Below are 15,080 nucleotides of genomic sequence, written 5' to 3'. Positions count from 1 at the left end.
CAGGTAACAGCTTACATAACTTTTTGCCAGTATATGCTTGAAAAAAAACTGCAAGCAATCCATCTACAAATGTTCCCATTTTATTTCTTCTGGCAACCATTCCATGCCTTCGAGTCCAAATCTACATACAACAATGCTCATCAAAGGAGAAAGATCTAGAAGGAGCTAGGAGGAGAAGCAGCTGGGTTTTTTCTTGATCTCTTAAGTTTCTTTCTTGCTATATCAAGTAACAATAATACTTTGTAAAAGGTATAAAACACATACATGTATTAGTAATAGTCTTCAGGTTTTTTTAACGATTTCTTTCATCTATCAAAACATCTCTAGTCTACTGATTCATCTTTCCTGTTTGCACCAGAAAAATTCCAGGCAATCGAATGAAAATACAAGCCACCAAAATACATTCATAACTGTACTCCCTGTAATATTGCTAAGCCAGGAATAAAAATTAATGGAATGGATTGTCACTGCAAATAATACACCTCTTATTAGGCTGGCTGCCAAATGAAATTCTTACAAAACAACATCACTCTATGAGGCAAAAAAGACAACATCATTATGCAACTTTAACATCACACAATGAATCTGAGATCACAAAACTGACCATGCATGTTAACTTGAAATTTTTTACATCATTCTTTATGGAGAAACTTAAAAAAAAAAAAAAAAACATATTGCTGATTTGCTTCTGTAAACAGAAACCTGCTAAAACCAGAGGTCCATTTATATCCCAGACTCTGTCCACAAAGCTCATTCAGAGGCCAGGACTGGTCTTCCACAGTCCTCCTTCCTTCAGCATCATTCTCCCATGTCTCTCATGCCAAAATGTCTCCACAGGTGTCCTCCCCAAACTGCTTCTCTCAGATCTTTTTCTTTTCTCTAGAAACTTTATCTCAAATCTTCCCCAACAGTGGTTTTGTTTGTCACCTCTCTCCTCAACTCCAGAGGCTACATGCCTGCCCATTTCGGTCTACCAGCATCACTCTATCTGTGCCCATGCTTGAAATCCATCTCATCGAGAATAATGTCTGCTTAAGAAGCTCCCTGTCTATGTCCAGCTGTTCCCATCCTCTCATGACCATTGCAACATGATAGGGAACCAATCCATCTCAAGAATTTTTTGCTCAAGTTACTTCACAGCTAGATCATTTTCCCAATCCAGTTCATACATGGTTGTACTAACATGTGTGCCGTAACAGCAGAAGGGAGAAAATGAGCGGCATAGGGAAGGGAAGAAAATGCTGCTTAAATTGGTTTACACAGTTCTGCAATCTGCAAATGTAATTTTATGTCAGCTATGTCAATCTAGCAGGTAGCTGCCACTAAAGCTGGCAGACTCGCTCCTCTCCTCACTTTTGACCTTTGGTCCCCATTTCCCCCATCTCATGCAGCTAGAGATCATGAGTCCACAGAGTTAAGTTGATTCAGCTGGCTGATTTGTCAGGACAATATTCTTTTCATCCAAACTAATTGACTCACCTTGTGGCCACATGATCACTACATTCCACGAAAAGGAAATATTAGGAATGCCTGGTAAGGACCACACGTCTCAGTAGTAGCTTCAGTTTAGATCATGTTTGCTATGATGTCTAAATGCACCCTGAACATAACAGATTAAGAGAAAATTTATCTATTGTATGAGTATGCTAAAATCTCATGCAACGGCAAGTAAAAACCATGATGGAAGAGCCTCTGATCTATGGACAACTGCAAAAATATCTGAAGCTGTGGCTCTGCTGAACAGATGACAAGGGTTTCATGTGTCCCCCATTACACTCTTCTCAGTCTCTGCTTTCCACTGTAATCAACAGATTTCAATTCACTGTGCCCAGCAAATTCCTTGAACTGTTGGGATTCATTAGATATGTTATGAAACGTGTTAACACAGTGTTATAAATGCTATCAAGTGTAAAACTCATAAGCTCAACCAATAAAACAGTATTTTGTAACTTACTGTAAAATTGCAGAATTACCACTCCCTGGGGCTTCCCTTGCTTGCCTATCTGCATATGGGTGGCCAAAGCCTAGATCCTCCTATAAAATCCTCATACAAACATATACATGCATTTGCATATAAAAACAATGCTGAAATTATTCAAAATCATATTATTCTTGTTGCACATCCATCTCAAAACACACAGATTCACAGTTAAATCTGAATATAAAAGCACAGGAAGTAGACAGCTACGCTTGCACTGCATTCAACACATGCTGACATTTTCTAAAGCCAGTAGATTAGCTGACGAAATCCATTAATAACTACACTGGTTCATTTTACAAGGCTTAAGTTATGTCAGAAATGTAATGTGCTCCTTCTATCAGTAAAAGAAAGTACAAATATAAGAAACTAGATCCAGCACTAGTGAATCATCTTGGATGCAGAGGTCAGCCAACTAAGACAAACGAATAATGAAAATAAACAATCTGGCAACCTTTCAGCACACACATTCACAAAATGTGACACAAAACTAATTTGTCTACTTTTTTTTTTACACTGTTGCATACACTTTATGACTTAAAGTGCAAGCTGGTTCTACTTAGTATTAATAATAATTAATAATAACATTTAATAATTCCTTATTCCCCAACCATCTGGGATTAAAGTCTACAACAGTCTAGGTAAAACATCCAACATAATCACAGACTATAAAACTGTATTAACTTAGTATCAGTGTAACCTACAATTCATTATTCAAGCTAATTTCCTTTTGAAGTCGGCAGGAATTCTGCTTCAAACTAAAAAACCAGAATATTTTAAGACTTACACTATTATTCAGTCTAAGGAAAGGCATATGAAGGCTCAGAACCATCACACAATGTGGTAAGTCAGAAAGCCTTTCAACTCCAGGCTGTCAAGGAAAAGATTATTAGATAAATATTTGAGGATGCTGGTTGGACTGTGGGGAAAAACAGCAACTGTATGAGGGGGTAGTAAGGGATACATGTCATGGTAAAGATGGGGATTATTTAAAGAAGTTGCATGCTGCCAGAGATACCAAATGCAATTCAGTATGTAGGATGCAGTGCGAGCTTCACAGGGAACTCGGTGAATGCCCAGCAGGGGCCAAGATTATGGGTGCAGAGAATGAGGGGGACTGACAAACAGACATGGGGCATTACAAAACCCATACTCATCGTTTCTGTGGGCAAACTGCTATTGGACTGGTACAGAAGGTAATTCAAGACAGCTAAAGGGCAAATGTAGGCGGCCTGACAATCCTCCCTTCTTCGCTGGCTGCGCTGGGACACCCATAGCTATTTCTCCAACTTTCATCTTACATGCTACATATACATGGTAACTATGTATCCTAAACAAAAGATGTTTCAGCACACACCACAAAAAAGCAGCAACAAAATAATTATATTAATTCAAATTAATATATATTTATACAGCATCTAAGGCACAAGCAATCAATGAGTAAGAGATTCTTGGGAAACAGTAGAGAAATAATTTGGCATGGTAAGTGGATACAAAACTATTGATCATCTCGCTCGGATCACCCCAACAACTGTGTTTAAACAATATAATCCCAGTTCAAGCTCTTAAGAAAACAACTGATTCATGAGAAAAGTTGTTTGTATACTACAACTATCCATTTACAAGTAAAAAAAAAAAAAAAAAGAGAGCATTTTTTTTTAGTAAATAAGCTACAGTTTCTTCCAGAGCAATTCCTTGAAGAGAATAAGAAACCCACATTTATTAACTCCTCTTTAATTTATCCAGTATCATCCACACTGTTAGGTTCTCATGACAGTGCCTTATCTCAGAAACAAGCAGAAAATACCAGGACAAGAACAGGGCACCGATGTGTCGTCATCAGTTTTCTAAACCTTTCTTCTGCCCAGGGAACCAGGGGCAAACAGTAAGGAGGAAATAGCCAGACTCTTTAAGAATCACTCAAGATGTGCACAAACTCTATTTGAACAGTTGGAAGCAAGTTATAACAACATTTTATTTGGCACAGAGCATCATACGGGACCTCAGATTTACCACCAGTGTCTGTGTTTCAAAAACAAAAAAAACTCAAAAAACTACAGTATTTATATATCCTGTCAAGTTAGAGAGTCTTTTTTTAATTTCTAGAATACCTATCTAAACATGATCAAGTATTACATGTCTCAAACTATGCAAATGGCTGCCAGATGGTGAACCCTCTCAATTGCCTCATCATTCATCACTGCATCAGGCAGAATCTGAAGCTACTGCCAGATACCAGCTCCACTCTTCATTTCTTTACAGAAATTCCTTTTCTGTATGAGGAGACGCGCTGAGAGAACCCAAGACTGAATTTATCTTACTGTCAGGGTCAATTCTTTATTTCTTTCTAGATCTGACCTGCAATATGCTGTTTAAATAAACCTTTTGTTCAGTGGTTACTTGAATGTCATGATAAGTGGCCTTATCCAAAAACGGTAATTTCATCATCAACACTCAGATGAACGAGTCCTTCTATCTGAGATGCATGACAACTCTAACCATTAAAGGTGGTATTATCCTTCTCCATCTTTGAACAAGTACTTCTGGAATAATTTCCTTAACTTTTTGAAGAACTGTGAAAACAGTCTCAAATGGGTGAAAAATACTTTGGAGCACTGAGTCTCACACTCATAGGAAAAGGGAGTGCAGCAGAATTTAAAACAAAATTCTTCAAAGTGCAGAATTCAACAAACTTGACACTGGTAAGTAGAATCTCTTGGAAAGATTAGATAAACTATAAAGGAACACAAAATAACTGACAATTAATAAAAGATATTATATAAAACAAATATGTACCATTGTGATCTTGAAAACCAGGAGCATCAACTCAATTCTCCAGAGTTATATTCATCAGAGTTAATAACTGTAGTTACTAAATGAATCAATTCTTTCTCTGCCCCTTACCAGACCATCATCAAATTAGACATAAATCTGTTTAAAGCTAATACAAAGAATTATACATCTTAACCACACTCTCTCAATTTTTAATCACCAAAATTTCTCTAGTTCCACTGCTGCACAGATTTAAGAGTACCTGGTGATCTAAACAAAGACAATATGTCCTCAAAAGGAAGACTGTAATTCTAACTTTCTTACATTTTCACTACAGGAAATTCAGCCGAAGACATAACAGGGAAGATGCATCATAAGCCAGGCAAAACTTTAAAAATGAAAATGTACAGAATTCCTGTTAGAAGAAATGAAACAAAGACTGTAAACACCTCCAACAAACAAATAAAAACAGGAAATGCCATTCAGTAAAGCAAAATAAACAAGGTAACCTTCTTGATCAACAGTGACAATTATTATGATCAAATTAAAGTGTCTTGTAAAAACAAAGGATAAAAAAAGCCAGAAAGGAATCCCAGATGAGAGAGCTGACTTCTTTAACAGCTTAAGCAGTATCAGCTGAGCAGGACCACTTTCCTATAGTTTCACAAACACATTTTCATTTAATCAACTTGCAAGACTTGTTCAGAAAAGCTTTGGTCAACCCCCCTACACCATTCTCAATATCTTATGTTCACTATATCCATCAGGATTAAAGATCACTGTATTCAAAACATGTATTTTTTTCCATCCATATAGTCTCCTGGAAATTTTTCACCTTGAAGACAAATGTGAGATCAAGCAACTGAACAGCAGCTGAAACCTGTCTCAGACATGTAGAAATAAAAAACAAGATGCAAGAGACATGGTTTAACTGGGCAGCAAGTTTATTAGCCTTTTCACCTGGCAGTGACTGGCAATAACTTGCACTATGCAGATGGTGATTTGTCCTTCATCAGCTCCACGTGGGGAAGGCTTGCCATCAGTTCTTCACAGCTGATCCCTACACCAATGAGACGGTCCTCATTGCCCTCCTTCTTTGCATGATTACCAGCTTAAGGAAAGGGGAACATCATCTTCAATGTGAAAACACTGGAAACCCCAATACTCCTTTCCAGCTTTTGTACAAACTACCCTTTTCTAATTTCAGTTTAGCCCTGAACCAAACTGCTATGAAGGAACATATGCACTGGACATAACATGAAAAGACAAGGGCAAGTAACAGGTTTGTCTCTTTCAACCCTGAGCACATACCTGGCTAGTTAGATCAGTATTTAATACGGGGATTAACTGAACCTAATAATACATCACTCTTGCCACAAGATCAGAACTGCCTCACTCAGGCCCACTGAGGATCTTGTACAGATCTGCAGCGAACAGCAAGTAGCATGTTCACAGCACTGCCCGCGTGTTCTGTGCGTATTTGAGTACCAACAATCGATCATTCAGGTCCTTTGAAACACCTACAGCTTCAAACTGGGAAATACTTTAGCCATCATCCCCTTTCAAGGCTTTGTCCACCTTTGAAGATTTTGTGGTTCCCCTGGACTCAATGCCATCGTTCTTATCTTCATTTTATCCTTTAACAAAGTTCTCAAGTTCTACACACACACATCCTCATTCACGTGGTTTCTCCTTAGTCAGTTTATGCCATTTCTCCTCAGTCGATAAAGCACAGTACGTTCATTCACTAAGGCCACCCAGTGTTAAATATGTTGGAAAATAACAGGAGGATCTTCTACTGATCGGAACTCTTAGTAAAGCCCTGCAAACTGAAGAAAAGAAGCAGAAGCGGAGGGGGTTTGTGCACAATGAATCTCAATTACAAATAAATTTTAAAATATTGCAAATGGTCAACAGTAACCTGGGACTACATACTAATGCCATTTGTAAACATGGTATACTCCCTCTGTTCTAGTTTCTAGCAAACACTCTCTTCAGAGAATCACTATCACAAATAAACTCAGTACGTAAGCAGGAAAGATTACATTATTTGAAAGCCAGATGAGTTCCTGAATGTGAAGGGAGAGTAAGTAGGAAATTGATTGCTGGCCTTCACTTGCAAGCCATCCCACCACTGATTCACAATGGCCCACCAGTGACAGAACTGGGTGTTTCATGCTCTGATCCCATTCTCTTTGTACTACACCTTTGAAAGATGCTTTCAGAGATGTTGCCTTGACCAAAGGATACTGTTTGTCTAAGTTGCTTCAAGCCTTTAGAAGTTAATGCCTTGGTCAGCCAGCCACCAGGCCAGCCCTACAGTAGGCTGACCCTTTCAGACTGGAGGACAGGGTTCAGACATCACAGCATGCCAGTCACACTCCACACCCTGCCTGGAGCACCACCTATGCCTCCCAGCAAGGTTTCTCTCCCTGCCCTGGGATCCAAGCTTCAGCAGTGATAGAAGCCAGCACATCAGTTTCTACAGAAGTAGGTTTATTTACCTGGACACTGCAGTAACAAGTACTAATTTGGAGGATCTACAAGCCTTAGCTCAGCAGCTTGTAACTGAGTGACAGTTCAGCCTCAAGGTAAAGAACTGTCTCCCAAATATCCTAGCACCATTATCCCTCATCCACCTTTTTCATAAAGTAATACCAGAGAAGTTAGCATCACAAGGCAGAAATCCATGCCTCTCCAGCAGGAATACTCCAGCACTGGCTAGCCTCTTTCTTATCTAGTTCCACTTAATAACAAAGTGCCTTCCCATCTGAGCTCATCTAGCATTTCTGCCCAATGTGAAACCATACCTGTAAGGCACTTAAAGTGGCACACTGACATACATTTCAATAAATTCCAATTACAGCTTGCCATAAAAAACTGTCACCCGGCCAAAGTTTTAAAATTGATCTGAACCAGGTCACACAATAAGCAACAAGAACCCCTCAGGCTCCTTGTCTTGTTCGTTCTTCCTCACAGCATTTTTCTTGTGTGAGCACCCAAGTCTTCTCTCATCTCCCTCTCTCTCACTGTCCTGCATCAGCTGTGATTCCAGCCACACTGGTGAGAACAGAACAAACCTGTAATAAAAATATTTCTGACTACTAAAATGTCTGATGGTATGTTAGAGGCGCATACATCACTACAGTTTATCTTCTGTAAACCCAAGCTAACACTTTTATTCACATTATGCTAAGCCACAGTAGTCCTATTAAAAACATTACTTGAGTAATAACTTACATATTATTGCTCAGCTGTCATAACTGCAACAACAGTAAGCCTGAAACCCTAGTAATGTTTCAAATAAAAATGAAAAGCTAATCTGTATGTGAACAAGAGTTCAGACATCTGTCAATCTATGCATTTACACTTTAGTTTTAGAAAAGCAAAGAAAAACATTTCAAATGCTGAAGACTAACATTATTAAATAACCGCACCACTCTTGCACCTTCTCAAAATACATTTTCTTTGTATACCATTCCTGACTTATTCATACCATTCACTTAGGAATCATAATATTCATTCTGTTATTATTTTTACTTTCTCTTTTTAACATCTGCTATTTCATCTGCATATTATTACCATGCCTAATAGAGAATGCAAGAGAAAAAACAAGGTTTTTTGCTCAAAGGGTAATTAATTATCTGCTTGAGAAAGATGTCATTTGCAGAAGACTATTGATCAAGCATCCCTGAAAATACATTAAACAATTTCTATACTACTACTGTTCTAACTTTTCTAGATATTAAGCACTGCGACACTGAAAACAGCACTACTCTAATATAGCAAACAATATTTGCTCAGCAAATCACCACTACATTCATTTTTTTGCCTACAATGGCTTTACCAACCTCATCGTACTCTGGGAGACATCTGACTCATTGAAGCCATGAAGTAATCTCTAGGATGTTGGCTCTTGCCAGAATTAAACATGCAAGAAGCAAGTCACCACACAACTGCAAATTATTTTTTCGCAATGTTGCAAGGTATTTACTACATTAACATGAGAAGTTATTACCAACATAAACAATTTTAAGCAATCATTTTAAATTAAATGTTTTAATGTTTTAAAACTCTTGTAGGCATCATTGTAATTCACATTATAAATACCAGGAATTCAATCTTATTCAATAAATAAATAGGATGGAAACACACCCAGGGTCAAAATTAGGTTTCTTTTATAATATACCATCATGTCTTCTAAGATAAATGGAACCAGACACAGCGAAAACTGTACGTTCACAGCAACTTCCATGTTCCTTAAGCTCCACTTGCATTTCTTTAACAACTTAACTTATTTGAAGGAGAAACACACCTGAAGATCAACATAGCATGTCTCCATATATGATTACGACACATTTAGGCGAACCTTTATTTGAAGATCTTTAAAATGATTGCAATGAATGTCTATATCCTTGCTGAGCAAATGCGGGTTTATTTGCTTTTCTTGGTTATCTTTCAGAGCCTCTATGAAAGTAGTCCATTAAGCATTTCTGACTACTTGTGAGATTCCTGTTTAGAACCCGTGGCTTCTAATTGTGCATTTGGACTTCACCCTTTCTTTTAGGATGAAACCTTCAGCAAGCGTTCAACATAAGTGCTGTCATCATAAAACAACTCACTCTTGGGTAGTACAGTCAAGCTCCTTGCTTCAAGAATAGTAAGAATTTGGAATTCTAAACACAAAAATCTGCTCCCTTGGTAAGACGGGACTTTATCCCAGATTTTTAGTCTACTTCAGTGTTCACAGTATAGTTAATTGCGATAAGAATGTGTGGCAAAAGCTAATTCTATACTTACCTAATGCAAACAATCACTTGTTCAAAGTTTGTTACATTTCTTAAAAGTTCTTGTACTTTCAGCTGAATAGATGAAATGCAATTTTAACACAATGACATTGTTAGTAAAATTAATGGACAAGTATTTCAGAGGATATTTAATGTTGATGCAGAGTATTCAGTAGCTAAAGGTACACTGAAAAACAACAGAACACATGATAAACAAGCATTATATACCTTAGTTACTTCTAGAAATAATGAGTTCTGAGTAATCGTGATATCTAAGGAGATGCCAGTTTCAACTGAAGCTTTTCTTACAGTTGGGGTATTACTAAGGACTTTCTCCTATATGGACCCTCCACTAATGTGTGAGCTCTCAGAGCAACTTCTTTGCAGCCAGAATGATTTACAGAACTTCTCTTCTGTACCCAAGTAACATCTGCACAAAATTTGTTAAGTCTTTAGCATCTTTTGAGATCTGCACTTTTGTAATAAACCTGATTGCTGATTGCTACAGGCCAAGTTAAAAGCTGGCAGAAAAGACACAGACACACAGTGTGACTTTGCAAAGTTGTTTCCCTAAGAAACCAGGCTAAAAAATGCAGTCATAATTTGGAAAAGGACACTTCCTTCTCTGGAACACCCTTTTTTATTTTGACATAAGCAGCAATATGTGCCAGAGACTCTGCTAATATCCAAACAACACTGCTTCATTAAAATCTGAAAATGCTGCTAGGGAATCTTGTTGGGTTTTTTTACCCTAAACTAGATACACGTATGTTCCAATATTGATATGCCTCAGTAATAACATGTTATGTAAAAATGAGTGCTACATATATAGGCTACGCTTTCTCAGTCAAGCAGAAAGATTAGCTTGCATGCATTTGATTGCGCATCCTTGCTGCTATCATGTTGTTTAATATCCTTGTGTTTAGCTCAAAAAGTTCCTAGAAGGGAGGAGGCATATACATATGCCTGATGTATACCCTAAGGTTGAGCAGAGAAGGGAAAGCATCAGAGAGGAAACCGCCAGTGCCACAGTTAAACAAGCCAAAGAACCCAATCACAAAAGGACTGTAAAAGATAACGAACCAGCAAACACATGCTGAAACACTCAAGGTTATTTCTGCTGTAACAGTTAAAGAAGATGAAACTACTGTTTTCTGTAATGTACTTGGGCATGATAACCACAAACCAATGTTGCAACTAGCACATGATATGTGATGGTAACCCAGGAGGGGATCGCCACAGATCTCTGTCAGAAGGAGTGTCAGGGCGCCGAGCACACCAAGTCCTTAAATGCCATAACCAGCCCCACCTGTGACCCCCACCAACGGGCCCAGGAGCCATTTCAGCTCACGATTGTCCCCCCAGTCCTGGGCTAAGCTATGTCGTTGGCCGCTCTGGGCCCAGGCCTGTCCTCCGCTGCTCCTGACTTTCGACCAGACCCGTCAGATTGATGTCGGACCTGATTCATCTGCTGGTGCTGGTCTCAGGATGAGCGGCCCACAGCAGAGCCTCAGCCCCCAGCTCATCCTCCCGCTGCCGCCTCCTGCGCTCCCCGATGAGGGAGATCGTTGGCCTCACCATCAGCCACGACCACGTTCTCACCCCAAACAATAAAAAGAAGTTGAGGAAATTTAATGATCAAGTAACACCCGAACAGCACAATGAATACAGACTTTTATATGTCGCCAGCAAGGCCAAGAGCAGGGACAAGGAGGTTACCCTGAAACACTGAATCAAACACTATCAGGCCGGTACTGAGGCAGCAAACTGCAAGATAAGGAGCAGCCCAAGGCCTCGTAATCAGGCTTCTCTTGGGCAAGATGACAACACTGACTTCATCCTGCTGAGGGGAAAAACCTGTGGACTAGATGCAGAGGGCTCACCTGCAGGACTGACTGTTCAACGATGACCTTAGCAGGCAGCTGAGTGCGTTACGAAGTAATAACTGGCATAAGAAAAGATCCCTGAGGGGAGGCAAAGCAGCAATGAAAACTAATGGTCTGTGCAATCTACACAGTTTTGAACAAAACAATTGCTGATGCTAGCAACGGTGCTCTGCGTGCAACAAAACCTATGCAATATTTCAAAACAGCGTGAAAACAAAAAACTGTTTCAAGACAGTTTGTAAGGCAATGCATATCAGTGGTTTGCCACAACTTGTCAAGCTCATTGATAATACGTAGAGAAAGTGTTTTTAAATGGTAATTCAGTGAGGATATCATCACCTGTACCAGCACTCACAAGGTGCAACAGACAGTCTGAAGCTCTCAGTTTTCCCAACTAATATCTTGCATACTGTATGGAGGTCTTTGTTTAACATCTAATTTCTAATGTGGATGTTATTACTTTCCCATATGTCACTTTCTGGTTGTTAGGAAGCCAACAAGGAAGAAGCAGATCATGTGTGAGAACTGAGGTGAGGAGGAAAAAAAAATAGTACCTATACATCTAGAACGAAGTTCATGGCTAACAGTGGATGACCTATGAAGAAACAACATATAAAACTAGCATACGTAAATGAAAGCAGACTAACCTGTCCCTTAAGATTTCAAATTAAATATTGTTCATCTGTCATCTTAGGCACACTACTGCCACACCTCAAAACAGTTACCTGCTCCTGCAGATCTTTTTCATTTCCGTCCTTTCCAAATCAATTGGCATCCTTAAGTTCTAGGGCTTCTTTTTTTTTTTTTAATCAGTAGCCCTCTTATTTTATTATGAACTTATCTTGCAAACTGTTAAGTGCCTTCTTAGACCTGCTCTTGTTAATTTAGCAGGGACTGCTCAGACCCCCTATATATTCAAGACATCTTTTTATTGACTTCCAAAGCTATCAGAAATTATTTAATGAATACTGCTTTGCCTTTTTACCTACCATCAAGAAAAATAAAATCAGTACAATGAAATTTAGTTTAGGAAAGGCCAACTCTACCTTCAAAACCAAAATCTACTGTAGATCTCTCAAAAGTATTTGACAAACTTAGAACAAACTTAGAATTCTGAGAGTAATCTGAGAACAGGTTAAATTAGAAACAGAGCGCGCACTCCTCACACTAAGGTCTTCATGGATTCTGTATAGTTTTCTGGCTTTATTAACTGTTCATTAATGCTGGCTGGTTTTATTTAAGCATTCTATTGCTGTTATAAAAGCAGAAACAACTATGGAAGTAATAACGCTAATAGTACTATAACGTTTCAACATATTTTTGAAAATACAATGTATGCATTTCATCACTTATTTTACCTGTGACCTCTCTGAAAAATAAAGACTATACCCACTACAGAAAATATGCCATAACTATAGAGAAAAAGCCAACAATCAGGTGTACATTATTTATATAGCTGTATAACAGTTGTACATAATTCAGGTGTGCATAATTATCACCTATAATAACCATAAAAACCAAAACACTTGCTTGGTTTTCATGATTCACTCACCAGAAAAAATTACATAGCATCCTCTATATAGTCCTAGGTACAGTTATAGTAAGAAGAATGTGGAAGAGGTATTATTACTGTACTACTTTTAAACTCAAGATTCTGATTTTTCAATGCTTTAAATTCAAATATTTGACAATAATGAATTAAATATTTAAAAACCATACCAGTACATATTGAAAACAAGCCTAAATTTTAGGGATAATTTCCTTTATAATTTAATATTCTTACTTTATTTTATATAGTCGCACATCATTCAACAGATTGTCAGATTATCTGAATACTGAAAGTTTTAAAGCCCTGTATGGGAGAGGACCACATAGTGGAACTGTCTACAGCCAAACACACAATAAATAGTATGATACTAGATGACAACATCATCTATGCTCTTTTAATTATACACTCATATGTACATCAAATATTTAAAAAAATGAAGCAAGCAGGTCTTTAGATTTAGTAAAAAGAATAACAGAAACAAGCCACATGCATAAAAACTGTATTACTGTAGAGAAGGGATTTTTTTGTTGACGTTTAAGACTGCAATGAGAGAGAAAAAAAGAAGTACAGTCAAACTGATAATCGGAGGAAAAAGTCCAGGTTGATCCATACAAGTTCACTGTAGATTAGAGGTCTTTTCCGGGGTGCTTCAGGCCACATCTAGCAAGCAAGAGACAGACAACTCCTACCAAGAATAGGTCAGGAACTCAATAGTTGCAAAAATCTGTACGCAGAGATATCAGAGCTTCCCTTTCTCTTTGACAGAGGAAAGGCCTCAGCTTTCATGCTTTTCTGGCAAGTAGAGGGAACATGGCCAACTTTCTTTGCATTCACTGGCCAAGTGCTGAGACAGTCTCTGCCTCAATTCAAACTTTAAAACCTTTATTGGGATGCATATGGTTGCTAACAAAACAGAGCTTTACTGTAAGCAAGATGGGTAAGGTGGGAAAAACAGGAGACAGAGGCTATTGGGGTTTTTTTAAATTATCCATTGATTTCATTGAGTTAAATGCACCTGAAATGTTTGGGAGAGTTTTGGTAAGTGTAAATTCAAGCAAGAACAGCAAGTGAAGGGGTTTGGGTTTTTTTTTTGTTTGGGGCTTTTTGCTCTTCTCAATAGCGTCCTCAGAGCTCAAGGGAACAGAGAAAAGCTGATAAAAGACTGAGAATGGCATTACATAGCAAAAGAAAATAATCAGAGCGCCATGTCAAGTCAGAGGAAAGCACATGAGTTTCGAGTAGAGTGACTCATGTACAGATTAGATACGTAACTGGCCATCATAGCTCCAATGCTGTTATGCAAAACAATTTTCCCTTGCTTTGAATTTGTGCACACACCTTCCTCAAATATTTTTACAGCTCTCCCACTAACTTGTAAGTCAAGTCCATGCAGCTTTCTATAAAGCACACAGTTGAGATGAAGCTCAGGGGTGCATAGAAGCTGTTACACAGGATGATACTGTGCCATTATAACTGTGGTACATTATCTTTTGTCCTCAGAAATTTTAGCCTCTATAACAGCTTTATGTACCTAGCCAACAGGACAACTGACTGTTAAGGACAAACAGTTTCATTATCAACTAGCATAACAGAATAGAGTATATGGAACAAAATGAGGGGATGACACAAACATGGAGGTAAGCTTTTGGCAAAGTAGAACAACATTTGCAAATTCTAAGAGAACCCGCAAACTTGTCTCTTCTGGAGGGGTGGATGTGAAGACCTCCTGACAACCCTTTGCTGACTATGCATCTCTACCATTCCTATGTCTATCGGGTAACAAAACTCCAAACAGATGTTATGATCTGAATCTTGAAAGAGAATACAGGCAGGCATAGTAGTCTAATACTATACAGACATTTGAAAGATGTTACTGCATATTTTAACACTGACCTGTTTTATAGCCTGCTGTCTAGGGAACTGTTTATTTCTACAAACCACTACTGAACCTGGCTTGCAAATCTAGAATCACAGTTCAAATAGTATGGAGAATTAATTTCCAAACAGACTTCACAGTATTGCTAATTCTTATAGTCACATACTCAGAAAACACACTGTTTTTCTAGAAGCCCCTAGTCATACCATTATATAATTACTCATAATCTCAG

Source organism: Haliaeetus leucocephalus, unplaced genomic scaffold, assembly GCF_000737465.1.
Source record: "Haliaeetus leucocephalus isolate CR32 unplaced genomic scaffold, Haliaeetus_leucocephalus-4.0 Scaffold184, whole genome shotgun sequence".
Classification (NCBI taxonomy): Eukaryota; Metazoa; Chordata; class Aves; order Accipitriformes; family Accipitridae; genus Haliaeetus; species Haliaeetus leucocephalus.
Note: the sequence above shows the minus strand (reverse complement) of the source record.